Source organism: Vombatus ursinus, unplaced genomic scaffold (genome assembly GCF_900497805.2).
Source record: "Vombatus ursinus unplaced genomic scaffold, bare-nosed wombat genome assembly UNPS02014769.1, whole genome shotgun sequence".
NCBI classification, from domain to species: domain Eukaryota; kingdom Metazoa; phylum Chordata; class Mammalia; order Diprotodontia; family Vombatidae; genus Vombatus; species Vombatus ursinus.
In genome coordinates, this window is record NW_020954547.1 from 1,120,438 (window position 1) to 1,135,919 (window position 15,482).

Sequence of the window (15,482 nt, forward strand, 5' to 3'; positions counted from 1 at the left end):
TTAAAAAAAAAAAACAGAAAAAGAACAAATTAAAAATTCCCAATTAAACATCAAAATGAAATTCTGAAAATCAAAGGAAAGATAAATAAAATTGAAAGGTAAAAAAAAAATTGAGGTAATAAATAAAATCCAGAATTGGTTTTATGGAGGGGGGACAAGAAAACAGACAAACCACTGGTTAATATGATTTTTAAAAAAGAAAGAAAACCAAATAACCAGTATCAAAAATGAAAAGGGTGAATGTCCCATCAAAGAAGATGAATTGAAGGAATTTATTTCAAGTTATTTTTAATTATTATTTTTGAATTATTATTAGGAGTTATTTTGCCCAACTATATGGCAGTAAAACTGATCATCTAAGTTAAATAGATATTTACAAAAATGTAAATTGCCCAGATTAACAGAAGAGAAAATAGAATACTTAAATAACCCTATCTTAGAAAAAGAAATTGAACAAGCCATAAATAGATTCCTTAGAAAAAATCCCCACAACAAGACGAATTTACAAATGAATTCTACCAAACATTTAATGAATGATTAATCCCTATCCTACATAAACTATTTGTAAAAATAGGTAAAGAAAGGGTCATACCAAATTTTTTTTATTACATAAATATGGTTTTGATACCTAAAGCAGATAAAGAAAACTATAAACCAATTTCCTTAGTGAATGTTGATGCAAAAAAATTAAATAAAATACTAGCAAGGTGATTACAGCAATATATCACAAAGATCATAATTGTGATCATGTGGGATTTATATTATGAATGCAGGGCTAGTTTTATATCAGGAAAAATATCAGCATAATTGACATATCAATAACAAAAACAAAAACAAATCATAGGATTATCTCAATACATGAAGAAAAATCTTTTGACAAAATACAACACATTCCTATTTAAAAAAAAAAACAACAGTAGAAAGCACAGGAATCAATGGAGCTTTCCTTAAAATAACAAGTAGTATCTATTCCAAACCAAGAGCAAGCGTTGTCTCTAAAATAAACACAAGTATGAGAAGGTATTTCTGAGCAGGTTTGTGGACTACAAGCTCAAAATGAATCAAAATGAATGTGTATATTAGCCAAAAGAGCTATCATGATCCTAGACTACATGAAGGATGACATGGTAGTCAAAATGGGAGAGGTCTTGCTATGCTCTGGTACTGGTTAGAAAACTTCCGGAATATTGTGTTTAGTTCTGTGCACCACATTTTTGGGAAGAACGCTTATAAACCCAAGAGCCTCGAGAAGAAGGTGGTCAGGATGATGAAGATCAAGTTCATTCCATATGAGAATCAACTGAAGGAAGGATAAGAGATAAGGATTGGGGGAAGGGAATAAACATTTATTAAGCTATTATATATACCAGGCTCTGTGTTAAGCACTTTACAAACATCTCATTTGAACCTCAGAACAACCTGAAGAGATCAGTGCCATTATTATCCCCATTTTATGATTTTGGAAACTGAAGCAAACAAATGTTAAGTGACTTGCCCACTGTCATACAGCTGGTAAGTGTGTAAAGTCGGATTTGAATTCAAGTCTTCCAGACTCCAGAAGCAGCACTCTATCAGCTGTGCCACCTAACAACTTCTAGGCCTAAGGCAGGGGTGGGGAAAAGCTGTGGCCTTGTTGAAGCCACATGTGGCCTTCTAGGTCCTTGACTGAGGCCTTTTGACTGAGTCCAAGTTTTATCGAGCAAATTATTTTATTAAGGGGATTCGTTCTGTGAAGTTTGGATTCACTCAAAAGGCTGCGTTTGAGGACCTAGAAGGCCCCATGTGGTCTCAAGGCTGTAGGTTCCCCTCCCCTGGCCTAAACCATCTTCATCATGTGAAGTGCTGTCACCTGAAATAATAATAATGATATAATGATAATGATGATGATGATGATGATGATGATGATGACAGTTGAAATCTACACAGTACTTTAGATTTGCAAAGCTCTTTATATACACCATCTCATTGGACTCCTTCCTCAGCCCTAGAGAGCAGGGCTAGGAATAAGGGGTTGGAGTTTCAAAGAGGTAGATTTGGATTTGATAATAGGAAAAAGTTCTTAACCTTTAAAAAAAATCCTATGATTTCTTCATCATACTGTGGGAAGTATACTATGTAGATTATTAGTTTTGTTTGCATGTTGTCTCCCCCATTAGATTGCAAGTTGCTCAAGGGCAAGGACTATTTTTTGCCTATGTTTGTATTCCCAGTGCTTAGCATAGTGCCTGGCACATAGTAGGTGCTTAATAAATGTGTATTGATTGATTAATTAGCGGTCTTGAAAAGACATCTGGGACAATGAGAGGTGAAGTAACTTGCTCAGTGTCACACACTTGGTAGGTGACATGGCAGGACCTAAATGCTGGCCTTCCTGATTCTTGGGCCAGTTCAACATTCACTACTCTATGCTGCCTCACCTAACAACTAAGAAAAAAAATTTGGGGGATTAATTTTTGGATGTACCTTGATCTAAAAATGCTAAATACCATTAGGTCCTCTGTTAGTCTGAAGCAAATGTCCTATGGTGCCAAAGAACTGTAATAATGCCACAGTGTCCAACATGTGCTTTCTACTCCCCAAAAGGCCCTTTCTGGCCCAAGAGATGTGAAAGTAGACAATTACCTTCGATGCTTCATAAATTCATGGACCCTATAACATGGGCATGGCTGTTTTATGCCCAACTTTATTATGACTCTGTCTATATAAATGCAAACATGGTTTCTGTAGATATAATTCCATAAAGCAAAACTATCCACTATCTTTAGCAGTGAAATTCAAATGGTAACCCTGACAAGCAAAGAAAAATGAATGCAGTTAACTTCAGCCATCCCTGCTCATCTGAAAGCTTATGTCAGTTTCTAAATAAGCTTTTCATTTTTCTATTGAGGCGACTGATCTTTGCTGATTTACAGCATGAATGAGCATGGCACATTGCAACTTGTAGAGTGTATTTTCCCTAAATAATAAAACATTTATTGCAGACACATCAAGCTCGCTGGTGGCGCTAAATTATTGTAGCAATGAAGTGCCATGTTAACAACTCATTTACATCAGTGCTGGAGACTCTCCATTACCATTGGAAGTAATTTAATTCTAGCCATGAAGAATAGCTTCCAAAAATATATTTCACACAACTTGGGAAAGTATATTTAAAAGAAGATTATTAATTATAATCAGAAGCTATCTGACCTAATTATAAATAAGATAAACTGTTTCTCTAAGTTAGAGTCAATGATCACAATACACATATTGGTGAAGAGAGACTAAGAGATCTGCGTGCCAGAAGCTCTCAAAAATCCACATGTATTAGGCAAGCAATCTGTACTTAGGACATCTCCTATCCAGTGGAATGTAAGCATTTTGAATGAATGGATGGAAAAGAATTTATTAAAGTTTATTATGTTCAAAGCTGGCCTCAGACCCTTACTAGCGGTGTGATGCTAGACAAGTCACATTTGCCTCAGTTCCCTCATTTGAAAAAAAAATGAGCTAGAGGAGGAAATGGCAAACCACTTCAGGTTTTTTTTTTTTTGACAAGAAAACCACAAATGGGTTAACGAAGAGTTGGACATGACTGAAATGAATGAGCAACAATTATGTATAAAGCTTATATATACATTTTTGAGTCCCTTCCCTCAAGGACCTTATATTCTAATGGGAGAAACAGCATAAATATGCAGACAGTAGCAAAGGAAAGACACTTTAGTAGAGATGGGAAAGGAAAGTTATAGGGATGGGTAGCAGAGTAGATTGACACACCATACCCAGGAACACTGGCAGAATTAATTTGATCGATAATTTACATTGAAGAAAGCACCCATTTATCATCTTGTCTTTAAAATTCCAAATACCTGGAATAATGCCTTAGATATCTAAAATGCCCTCCCATCCTACTTTCCTTCTCCATCTGTTGAAGCATTTACCCTCCTTCAGGTCCAATTCAAGCATCAAATGTTCTATGAAGATTTCACACAATTCATCCAAACAGAAATAATCCCCATGGTTATCTGGTTGTACTTTCTTTGTACCTGTCTCCTGTGCTTCTCATATTCTAATTCATATTATAGTTAATTGGGTGCTTATTTCATCTTCTCTGGAGTATTCAAGGAACCTTAGGCTCAAAGCTGGAAGGGAACTTAAAAATCCTCTAGCCAGTTTATATACTGGAACCCAAAGAGCTTGGCAGACGTTCCCAAGGTCTCACAAGAAGTAAGTAGAATTGGAAGCCAGCCATATGATAATGACAAATTCAGTGTTCTTTTTACTTTGCCATACTGCCTTGCAAGCTTCTCAAAGACAGGAGCCATACTTCATTTATCTTCTTATCACCCTGTGCCTATCAGTACTTTACACATGGTAGGTGATTAATAAATATGTTTTAATTAATCAAATTTGATAAAAGTGAATATTTTGGGGTACTCTACTTCTGCCTACACTGGTTAAAGAAGGAGTAAAATGTACTTTAAGCTTCGCGAGGGTAGAAACTTTCATTTTTGTGTCTGTATCCCCAGAACCTCACACAATGTCTGTCGCATACTCTGGTAGGCATTTAATGAATGACTTTGGTCATCTCCCATCAGTGCTGTTGATGAATGTAAATGAGGAGGAGACAACCATGAAGGTAATTGCAGTTTCTGTTCCAACATTTGTTACAGAAGGTGAAGAAGTAGAGAAATTCTATGGGAAAACTGACAAGGTCATTTGAAATGCCGCACTTTGCACATAGTAAATGTTTCATAAATGTTTTTTTTTTCATTCATTCATTTATTCAGAACAAGTCAACCTTGACATTTAGTGACTTGGATACAAAGGTGGATGTAGGTCAGAACAGCAAAAAAAGAAGATTGAAAAATATGATTTTGGATTAAAAAATGAAAGAGGCTAAAGGATGATAGAAGTCACATGTCAGTATATCCTGAATAGTTTTTTCAAGAATAGAGTTGGAAGGCTTTGGACATTGTAAATACTAAGCAAGTATTTTTTTTTTTAAGAAAGAGAAAAAAAGGAAATTGATCCAATCTTAAAAGACATCAAATGACTAGTTACCAATGTCATTTATGACTCAGCTACAACTGGTTAGACTAAAGGTCAAAATCAACAGAAGAAAGGATAAGAAGATATTGCAAAAAAAAAAAAAGCACAACAGTCACAAACCAACCTATTTAGGCAAGAAGCTGACTGAAAAATGAATAGTGGATAAAAATAATGAAATTGACTTAGTATTTTTTGAGACTGGTCAGTCAGTCAATAAACACTTGTTAATCATTATAAGAAGTGCTGAAGATAGAAAAAAAAAAGCCAAAAGATGAACCCAACTCTCAAGGAGTACATAGTCTAGTGGAGGAGAGAACATGCAAACGACTACGTATAAACAAGCAGGATAAATTAGAGATAAGGTAGGGAAGGCAATAGAATTGAAAGGCTTAGGGAGTCTTCTTGTAGAAGATGAGATTTTTAGCTGGGAATTGAAGGAATCCAGGAAAACTGGGAAGTAGAGATGTGGAAGGAGAGAATTCTAGTCATGGAGAACAGACAGTGAAAATGACTGGAGTCAGAACACAGGCAGGTTATGAAAGGCTTTGAATTCTAAACCAAGGTTTTTATATCTGATCTTGGAGGTGACAGGGAGCCATAGGAATTTGCTGATTAGGGAAGGCATCATTGTCAAACCTGCACTGTAGTAAGATCAATTTGGCCGCTCAGTGGAAGATGGACTGGAATGGGAAGAGACTTGTGGCAGTGAGACCAACTAGGAGAGTATTACAATAGTCCAGGCATGAGATGATAAGAAAGACTGGGTCTCCCTATCCTACCCAGGTTAGAAGTACAGCAGCCACTGATAGCCAGATCCCACTGTTGATCAGCATAGAAGCTTTGACTTGCAACATTTGAAGAACCTTACTCCTAAGAAGACACATTAGCACCAGGCTCAGAATGGACACTTAATCAGCTTTAGCCCTACTGCCCTTCAGGACTCCTAAGCTCAGGTCATCTGCCAGCCTCAAATTCTCCAGTAGTCGGGTATACAGGCATGTGCTACCACAGCCAGCTTATTAGCATTTTAGGGAAGGTTTTATCAGTGAAAAACAGTCACCCTAATAAGGAAGCCAAAAAACTAAAAAGTCAGCTCACCCAAAAATCACTTTACAGAATGTCACAGGTAGAAAACTTTGGAGGACATTTAGTCTTCTAAGTACCTAAACAGTAATGACCACTGTAGTTAATATCCCTGACAAAAAGTAATCAATCTTTGTTTGAAGATATATAAGCTTAGGGAAACATCTACCTGAAAAGTCACTTTTAAACAACAAAAAATTGTTAAGAATTTTTCATTACATCAAAACCAAAAAATTCTAAATATGTCTTGTGAGAACTTCAATCTATTCCTCTTAATTCTGCTCTCTAGGGCAAGCAATACAAATCTTATCACTCTTCCATAGGATAACCCTTAAAAGACATAAAGACAGCTATCATCTCAGCTAGGAGAATCCTTAGAGCTCATCTAGCCCACCCCTCTCCTTTTACAGATGAAGAAACAGACCCAGAGAAGTTAGGATACCTTCCTAAGTTCACACATTTAGTATGTGGCAGAAGTGAGATTTTAACCCATGTCCTCTCAGCCAAAAATACAATGCTCTTTCCACTAGATCACATTGCCTCTCTTCCTTATGTCATCTCTTCTCCAGATTAAATGTCCTTCAAATGATTCTGGTTAGGCATGGCCACAGTTTTCCTCCATCTATTGTTCACCCTCCTCTGAATAGATTGAATCTTGGCTTTCCTAAAATGTGGAGTACAGAACTCAATATAGCACTCCAGATTTAGATCTAAAACTCTAGTTTTCTAGATACTCTGGAACGCAGAACTCAATATAGTACTGTAGACTCTGACCAAGGCAAAGTCCATTTAGGCAATCATCTGTCTCTTTCTTGGTTCTAATTTTATAAAGACAGTCTAAGACTGGATGGGCTTTCGTGGCAGCCTAATCATACTGTTGACACAGTTTGAGGTAACTGTCCACTAAACCCTATATCTTCCTCACACAAACTGGTGTCTAGCTTGGATTCTCTTATCTTGTATTTGTGAACTTGATCTTATGAACTCATATAGTACTTTACAGATATCTCTATTAAATTCCACCTTCTTGAATTTAGTCTATGTTTCTTTTCCATTTTAGTCCTATTGTCCAAAGTGTTTACTCTCCCTTCCAGCTTTGTGTCATCTGTGAATTTGATGAGCATGCCATCTATGTCTTTATCCAGATTACCAATTAAAATGTTTAAGCCTAAGGACAGATCCCTAAAGTACTCTGTTAGAAACATTCCTATAAACTAGGATAAAACTGTATGTTCATTAATATCCTTTCTGGCTCTAAATTCTATGAAATACCATATTCTAAGATAAGATAATCACCTGCACTCAAGGTTTTCATCATTTCCCTTTTTATTGGTAGGAATCAGGTTCAGAATATTTTTTCCATTCATCTATATCTCTAACTTTTTTAAGTCACCCTGGAGAATTCAAGTCAGCTGATCCAGGTGAACTACATCCTCAGGTATGGAAAGAATTGGTGAATGTAAGTACCAAGCCCTTTTAATGATACCTGAAAGATCATGGACAAGGGAGGGGAACCTGTGGCCTTCTAGTTCCTTGGGTGCAGCCTTTTGACTGAGTCCAGGTTTTACAGAACAAATCTATGTATTAAGGGGATTTGTTCTATGAAGTTGGGATTCAGTCAAAGGGCCACACTTGAGTACCTAGAGGGCCCATTTCATGAGACACATGGTCACTCAAAGGAGATCAGCCTAGCAATCTACCTAGGAAAAAATTAAGGGGATGAAGGATAAATATTCCTCAAACTATGACATCCAGTTGGATAGGCAATCCATTGTCAGTCTATCTAGCTTTCTAGCTATCTGTATACATACATATATGCATATACATACACACACATACCCATATATATATATATATACACATATATATTGTATATACATACTCTCTCACTCTCTATATATATATATGAATGTATGTATATATGCATGACACTGCAGATGGAGAATAAAACCAGAATTAGAGGAGAATGGGTTTGACTGCTTTTGGAAAAATGCTCATGAAACATTCCCAAACTGCCACAAAACCCCATATTCAAATCCAATTCTCTCAGTTATTTACTCTGGCTCAGAATTATTTACCAATACAAACTTGGAAGAGTAAAAATTGCAGGCAATCCAAATGGCATTGGAAATACCATGGTTAGTGCAAGTAGGCTGTGGCATATTACCAGTGATTGTTGGCACATAGATTTAGAATGGGAACAGAAAATGTTTAGGAAAAAAAAAACAGTCAAAGATTTTCCAGAGTTGTAGTTAAACTGTTGACTGAGGATTTATGGAAATATCATATTATAGAGCTAGAGATGGAAGGGACCTTACAGGTCATTTTGTCCAACACCCTAATTTGATAGAAATGGAGTCCCAGGAAATTAAGTGGTTTGCTCAAAGGTCACATATCTAGTAAGATGGTTGAGTTGCAATAAGGTGAGGAGTTACAATCCACAGTAATGAAGGGCATGTACTAAATAACATGATCAAAGATCTATCAAAGTATTAAAATAAAACTAACACCTAACTTGTGCAAAGAATATAGCTCAGCAGATACAGCTGAGTATCTGCGCCTGGAGTTAAGAAGACCCGAGTTCAAACCCAGCCATAGACATTTACCGTGTAACTTGAGGCAAGTCACTTAACCTCTATTTGTCACAGTTTCCTCATCTATAAAATGGGAATAATAATAGCACCTGCCTCCCAAGGCTGTTGTGAGGCTTAAATAAGATAATAATTGTAAAGCACTTAGCACAATGCCTGGCACATAGTCAGTGCTATGTAAATTGTAGTTATCATCATCATCATCATCATCATTATCATCATCATCATCATTATAATTATTATTTGCATTTCCATTCAAATACACTGTAACCAAGTATGCAAATGGTTCAAGAAGCATGACAAATACAGCCTCTATCATAGTTACAGCCATGTAATAGCTCTGTTCCTTCTCCAGAACATTTTGACCCCTGTATTTATTGGCAGAGAAAAATAATTTATAAAGAATTTGTGCTTTTCTTAATTTTCTTCTTTTTTGCTGATACTTTTTATTGCTCACAACCATTTCCCAATATATCCCTTAGAACTCTCCTTTGTGAAAAAGAAAAAGAAAAAAAGGTAAGCCAGGCCAACCAACATTAGAACCACATTTGACACTTTATTCACTATTCCATAGTCCTCCCACCTCTCAGTGGAGAAGAAGAAAGTATGTTTCATCACCTCTTTTCTAAGCCTCAAACTGGTTGTTTTGTTTAATATAAAATTAGCTCCTTTTTAGTGATGTTTTCACTTACATTATTCTCATTTTATATATTATTCAATTGGTTTTAATTTCTTTACATCAGGTCATGTGAGTCTCCCCATGTTTCTCTAAAATCTTCACATTCTCTGCTTATAATAATATTCTGTCCAATAATATTCCTTCATGTCCACATACCATAATTTTTTTAGTCATGTGCCAACTGATTGATACCCATTTCATTTCTAATTTTTGACTACCACAAAAATTAATGCTAGATTATCATGAAAGTAACATAAGCAAAACTAGGAGCTTAAAACAACAGGGACTTAAGAATGAGTAGCTGGAGTTATTACATGATCTCAGAATGGAAATCCCCTCTATAATATTACCATCTAGTCCCTGATTAAAGCTCTCCAAAGACAGGAAATTTGCTACCTACCAGAACGGCTCATTCCATTTTTGGACAATTATAAATTCTTTTTCCTTACCTCAAAGTCTAAATCTTCCTCTATGTAACTCCTACCCATTGTACCTTGTTATGCCTTCTGGAGGGCAAGCAAAATGGTTCCAGTTCTCCTTCCCAATGACCTTGCAGATAATTACTGAGTTTGCTCACTTCCTCAAACTTTTCTAGGCTAAAGATGCTCAGTTCCTTCAACAGTGTTCCACATACACTCCAGGCCCTTCACCATTTTGATCACACATTTCTGGACACGTTGGAGCTTGTAGCTTGTCAAAGTTCCATTCAAAATACAGTATTCAAATATGAGCAAAATACTCCAAATTAAAACTTTTGGCTCTTTTTGTTTGTTTATTTTATTGCTATGTTTTGTTTTTTGCTTTACAAACATTCATAATAGATTTTTTGTCCTTTTGTGAAAGGTCTCTTGTAAAAGTAAAACTAATAATACAATGATCTCACAAAAAAGTGAATGCAAAGTTTCACATCTGTAGCGCCCTTCACCTCTCTAAAAAATGGCAAAAGAAACCAATTTTCTCTCCCTACCACTTATCACATCATTGGGAAAAAAGAAAAAAAATTCTTATAACAAACACATAAACTTGAGTAAAATAAACTCCCTCAGTGCCTGAACACAAAATTTTACATATTTCATTCTACACACTAAATCCAACACCTCTGTAATGAATAGTATGTTTAATCATTGGCCCTCAGAAATCATGGATGGTCATTGTATTGACAATAGTTCTTAGAGCTTTCAAAGTTGTTTGTTTTTACAGTGTTATTATTATTATATAAATTGTTCTGATTCTGCTCATTTCATTTTTCATTAATTTATAACATTCTTCAAAATTGTTCATATTTATGTTGATATTATAATATAAAATTTTCTGATTCTGCCTATTTCACTCTGCATCAATTTATATAAGCCTATATCTCTGAAATCATCCATTTCTTTATTTCTTATAGTATAATAGTACTCTATCACATTCATATAATACCACCTATTCACTTTTTAGTCTCTAGGTTTTTTTGCTATCATAAATAGAGATGTTATAAATATTTTTACATATAAAATATCCTTTTGCTCTTTATTTTATATATTTTGGGTTAAAGCCTAGTAATGGAATAGATGAGTTAAAGGACATTTACTATTTAGTAACTTTGGGGACATAATTCCATAATTTCTTTCAAGAATGGTTGGACCATTTTGGAGTGACCAATGAATTAGTAATCTCAATATGAGAGGACTTATTTGTCAAACCTATCTTACTTGGCACTCAATATACTACAGGAAAAGAAAGAAGATTATAATGCTTCTGTGAACAGTCAACATAGATTCATTAGAAGCTTACTATGTGAAAGATAGTGAGGTATAGGAATTGCAACTGAGATTTCATCAATATAGGAAACTTCCAGATGAGAAAATTCCCTTTACCAATGAAAGTTGGCACCTTCTCTGCAAGTTACAGTCTTTGAGAGTTCTCTGGAGTGCTGAGAGTTTCAATAATTTGCCTAGGGTCTCACAGCCAGAATATGTCAGAGGCAAATCTAGAACCCAGTAATCCTTAGCTCTAACACTAGCTTTTTACCTATTTTACCTTGACTACAAAGGCAAAAATGAGACAGTTCCCATTTTCACAGAAGTTACATTCTGTGGAAAGGAAAACAACATATACGTGAATCTGAATATTTTTATATGTTTCTTCAATAAATGCAAGGTAAATACGAGGTAACCTTGAGGAGCAAATATGGTAAGCACTTACAGTGCAAAAGCTCTCATGGGGGAGGAGTTTGAACTAAGCTCTGAAAGAATCTAGGGAGTCTAACCGTGCAAGCAATAAACATGAGCTTGGACAGAGTTCAGGAGATAGTGGAGGATAGAAGGGCCTGGCATGCTGTGGTCCATGGGGTCACAAAGTAGCCCGTGACTGAATGATGGACAACAATAATGAGGGATTCTAACAGCAAAAACAAACAAAAATTGCAGAGAAAAAAGTTTAGAAGAACTCTCATTTAGAAAACAATGACAAGCCACGTTATTGTCAGCAATAGGCAGCTAATTAAAAAATGTGTTAGCAATGATATGGAGAAAACTGGCACATTTTCCTTCTGGATTGATGGCTACAAGACTCAGGTATAAGTTTGCTCAGTGGCACCGACATAGATCATGAGTGCTGTGAGAAAGTCATTGATGTTCTGTGTAATCATTAAATCAAAATCCAAGGAAAGATATATTCCATTTTCTAATGTGTGTATTGAGGGTGTAGTGTTGGTGATGTAAACAGATCTCAGAAAAATCTGCTTCATTATATAGACTTTGAAATTCTTGTGCTTATTTTTGAATGATATAAAAGATCAGATGACAAAAATCCCTTTGATATGTATGATGTTCTTAAGTTTTCAAAGCACTTTCAAATCATTTGGTTGATTTGATTTTAACTCTGTAAGATTGGTCTAGTATTTTCCTGAAAAAAATAATTATAATAAAATAGCAATAAGGGTAACAACTCACATTTCTGATTCTTTTTGGAGTTACAAGATGCTTTACTCACAAACACCCAGTGAGGTAGGTAATACAATCATATGTTATCCCTATTTTAAGACAATAAAACTGAGATTCAGAGAATTGAAGAATTGCCTGTGGCCATAGTAATAATAATAACAAAAATAAGGCTATCTTTTTTTCTAAATAGAACTAAGTATGGGTCACAAATTAAGCAAGTATTGAAACCAAATCATCTTATTAATCACTTTTCACGTGAACAGACAAAATTAGGTTAATATGATTCCACTAAAAACAAATTAAATAACTTCATTATGTAGAATTTTTCTCTGATGCTATCAAAATGTTATTTGGACTTGATAAATGAAAATTCTTAATGTACACAAAGGAAAGATAAAGACTAAAAGCTTGGAGCTTGAATTTAGACATTATTTTGAATCAAGGGATGAAAATGACACCTATAAATGCTTTGTTCTCCTCCAGAAAGCACACTAAGCATATAGATATCGAGAAGGAGGTAATGGCTGAATACATGATGAGACTATTTGCAAGGGTCACATGAATAACAATACAGTGGAACAGACATTTTCTCCAGTCCTCACAAACTCTCAAAAGTCTCCTAAATACTAATTATTCTCAAGTGGTAAAGTAATTATTCTTAAGTAGTAAAAGTCTTGGTCTCTGCAGACCAAGACACCAGGAAACTGAACAGGATAATAGCCTAACAAATTAACAATAGAGAAGCATAATTTCTAATCACCAATCTACTCATATAGTGGCCCTTTCTCTACTAGTCCCTACATTCTGCAGGACTGCACAACCAGACCCTTAGGCTTGTGCTCTGGGATCCATGCGTTCATTTTCTTACTGCTGCTTCAGTCTCTGCCAGCACGTATAGCTGCTTGCAGAAAAGAGGAAGATAAAAGAAAATAGAATCATGTTCTTCATGCTTCAGCAGTTTACCTAGAAAAATGAAAAGCAGAGGGACTTGGAACATGGAGCCAGCAGCTCTATGGAGATGCACAAGGCTGGAATACAGCTGGGGCCAAATCTTTCTCCCTAAAAAGTCACTTAGGGAAAGGAGGTCAATTAAAAGTGAATTCGTGGGGGCAGAGCCAAGATGGTGGAGGGAAAGCAGTGACTTGCTAGAGCTCTCCCCCAAACCCCTCCAAATACCTACAAAAAATGGCTCTAAACAAATTCTAAAGCAGCAGAACCCACAAAAAAAACAGAGTAAAACAAATTTCCAGCCCAAGACAACCTGGATGGCTGATCAGAAAGGTATATCACGCCACGCAGGGAGAGGAGCGCAGTTCAGTGCGGGCACACAGGCCACAGCAACCCTGGAGCAGGCCTCAGAGGACTGAATCGTGGCCGCTGTGGCGGTTTCCAGCCTTCTCAACCCACGAACACCAAAGACAAGTTAGAAGGTCAGTGGGAAAAGTCTGCTACTGCAGTGAGAGAAGAAGCTAGATCTCAGCCACCCCAAGGGCAGCAGCTGGCTTCTGAGCTTCCAGCCCACAGACTGAAGGGGAATCAAATAGCTGATCAGAGGGGGATTGCAAGGATCTCTTTGCCAGTACTGAGGCAGAAATCTCTTGCTTTACCTGTGCTCGCGTCTGGGTCACAGTTCTGAGGGGCGGTCCTGGGGCGAGGAGGAGCCCTGGCGTGGTGGAGCTTGTTGTGGTGGTAGAGAGGAAACACCTCGCCCCTTATCATAGCACCTTGGAAGAACTGAAAATTTTCAGGTCCCTAGAAGTATCTCTGAAAACAGCTGTACAAACCCCCAAAGCTTGGGACAGTACATTCTCCTCATTGGAAACAGACTCTTACCTTAACAAAGAGTTTAAAACTCAAGTAATTGGTTGGGATCGTGAGCAAGCAGCGCAAAAAGAGTCAGACTACATTATCTCACTTTGGTGACAAAGAAGATCAAAACATATAACCAGAAGAAGAAAACAAAGTCAAAGCTCCTATATCCAAAACTTCCAAGAAAAATATGAATCAGTCCCAGGCCTTGGAAGAGCTCAAAAGGGATTTTGAGAAGCAAGTAAGAGAAGTAGAGGAAAAACTGGGAAGAGAAATGAGAATGATGCAAGAAAATCATGAAAAACAAATTAACAGCTTGCTAAAGGAGACCCAACAAAATCCTGAAGAAAATCACACCTTAAAAAATAGCCTAACCCAAATGGCAAAAGAAGTCCAAAAAGCCAATGAAGAAAAGAATGCCCTAAAGAGCAAAACTGGACAAATGGAAAAGGAAGTCCAAAAGATTACTGAAGAAAATACTTCCTTAAAAATTAGAATACAGCAATTGGAAGCTAGTGACTTTATGAGAAATCAAGACACTGTAAAACAAATCCAAAAGAATGAAAAATTAGAAAACAATGTGAAATATCTCATTGGAAAAACAACTGACCTGGAAAATAGATCCAGGAGAGAGAATTTAAAAATTATTGGACTATCTGAAAGCCATGATCAAAAAAAAAAGAAAGCCTAGACATCATCTTTCAAGAAATGATCAAGGAAAACTGCCCTGAAATTTTAGAACCAGAGGGCAAAATAGAAATTGAAAGAATCCACCAATCTCCTCCTGAAAGAGATCCCCAAAGGAAAACTCCTAGGAATATTGTAGCCAAATTCCAGAGTTCCCAGATCAAGGAGAAAATATTACAAGCAGCCAGCAAGAAACAATTCAAGTATTGTGGAAACACAATCAGGGTAACACGAGATTTAGCTGCTTCTACATTAAGGGACTGCAGGGCATGGAATATAATATTCCGGAGGGCAAAGGAGATAGGATTACAACCAACAATCACCTACCCAGCAAAACTGAGTATAATTCTTCAGGGGAAAAAATGGTCATTCAGTGAAGTAGAGGACTTTCAGGCATTCTTGATGAAAAGACCAGAACTGAATAGAAAATTTGACTTTCCAAAAGAAGAGTCAATTGGAACATGAAGAGGTAAACAGGAAAGAAAAATCATAAGAGATTTATTAAGGTTGAACTGTTTACATTCCTACATGGAAAGATGATATTTTTAACTCATGAGACCTGTGTCAGTATTAGGGTAGTTGGAGGAAAAAAATTATATGTATGTATATAGATAGAGAGATAGAGAGATAGATAGATAGATAGATAGATAGATAGATAGATAGATAGATAGA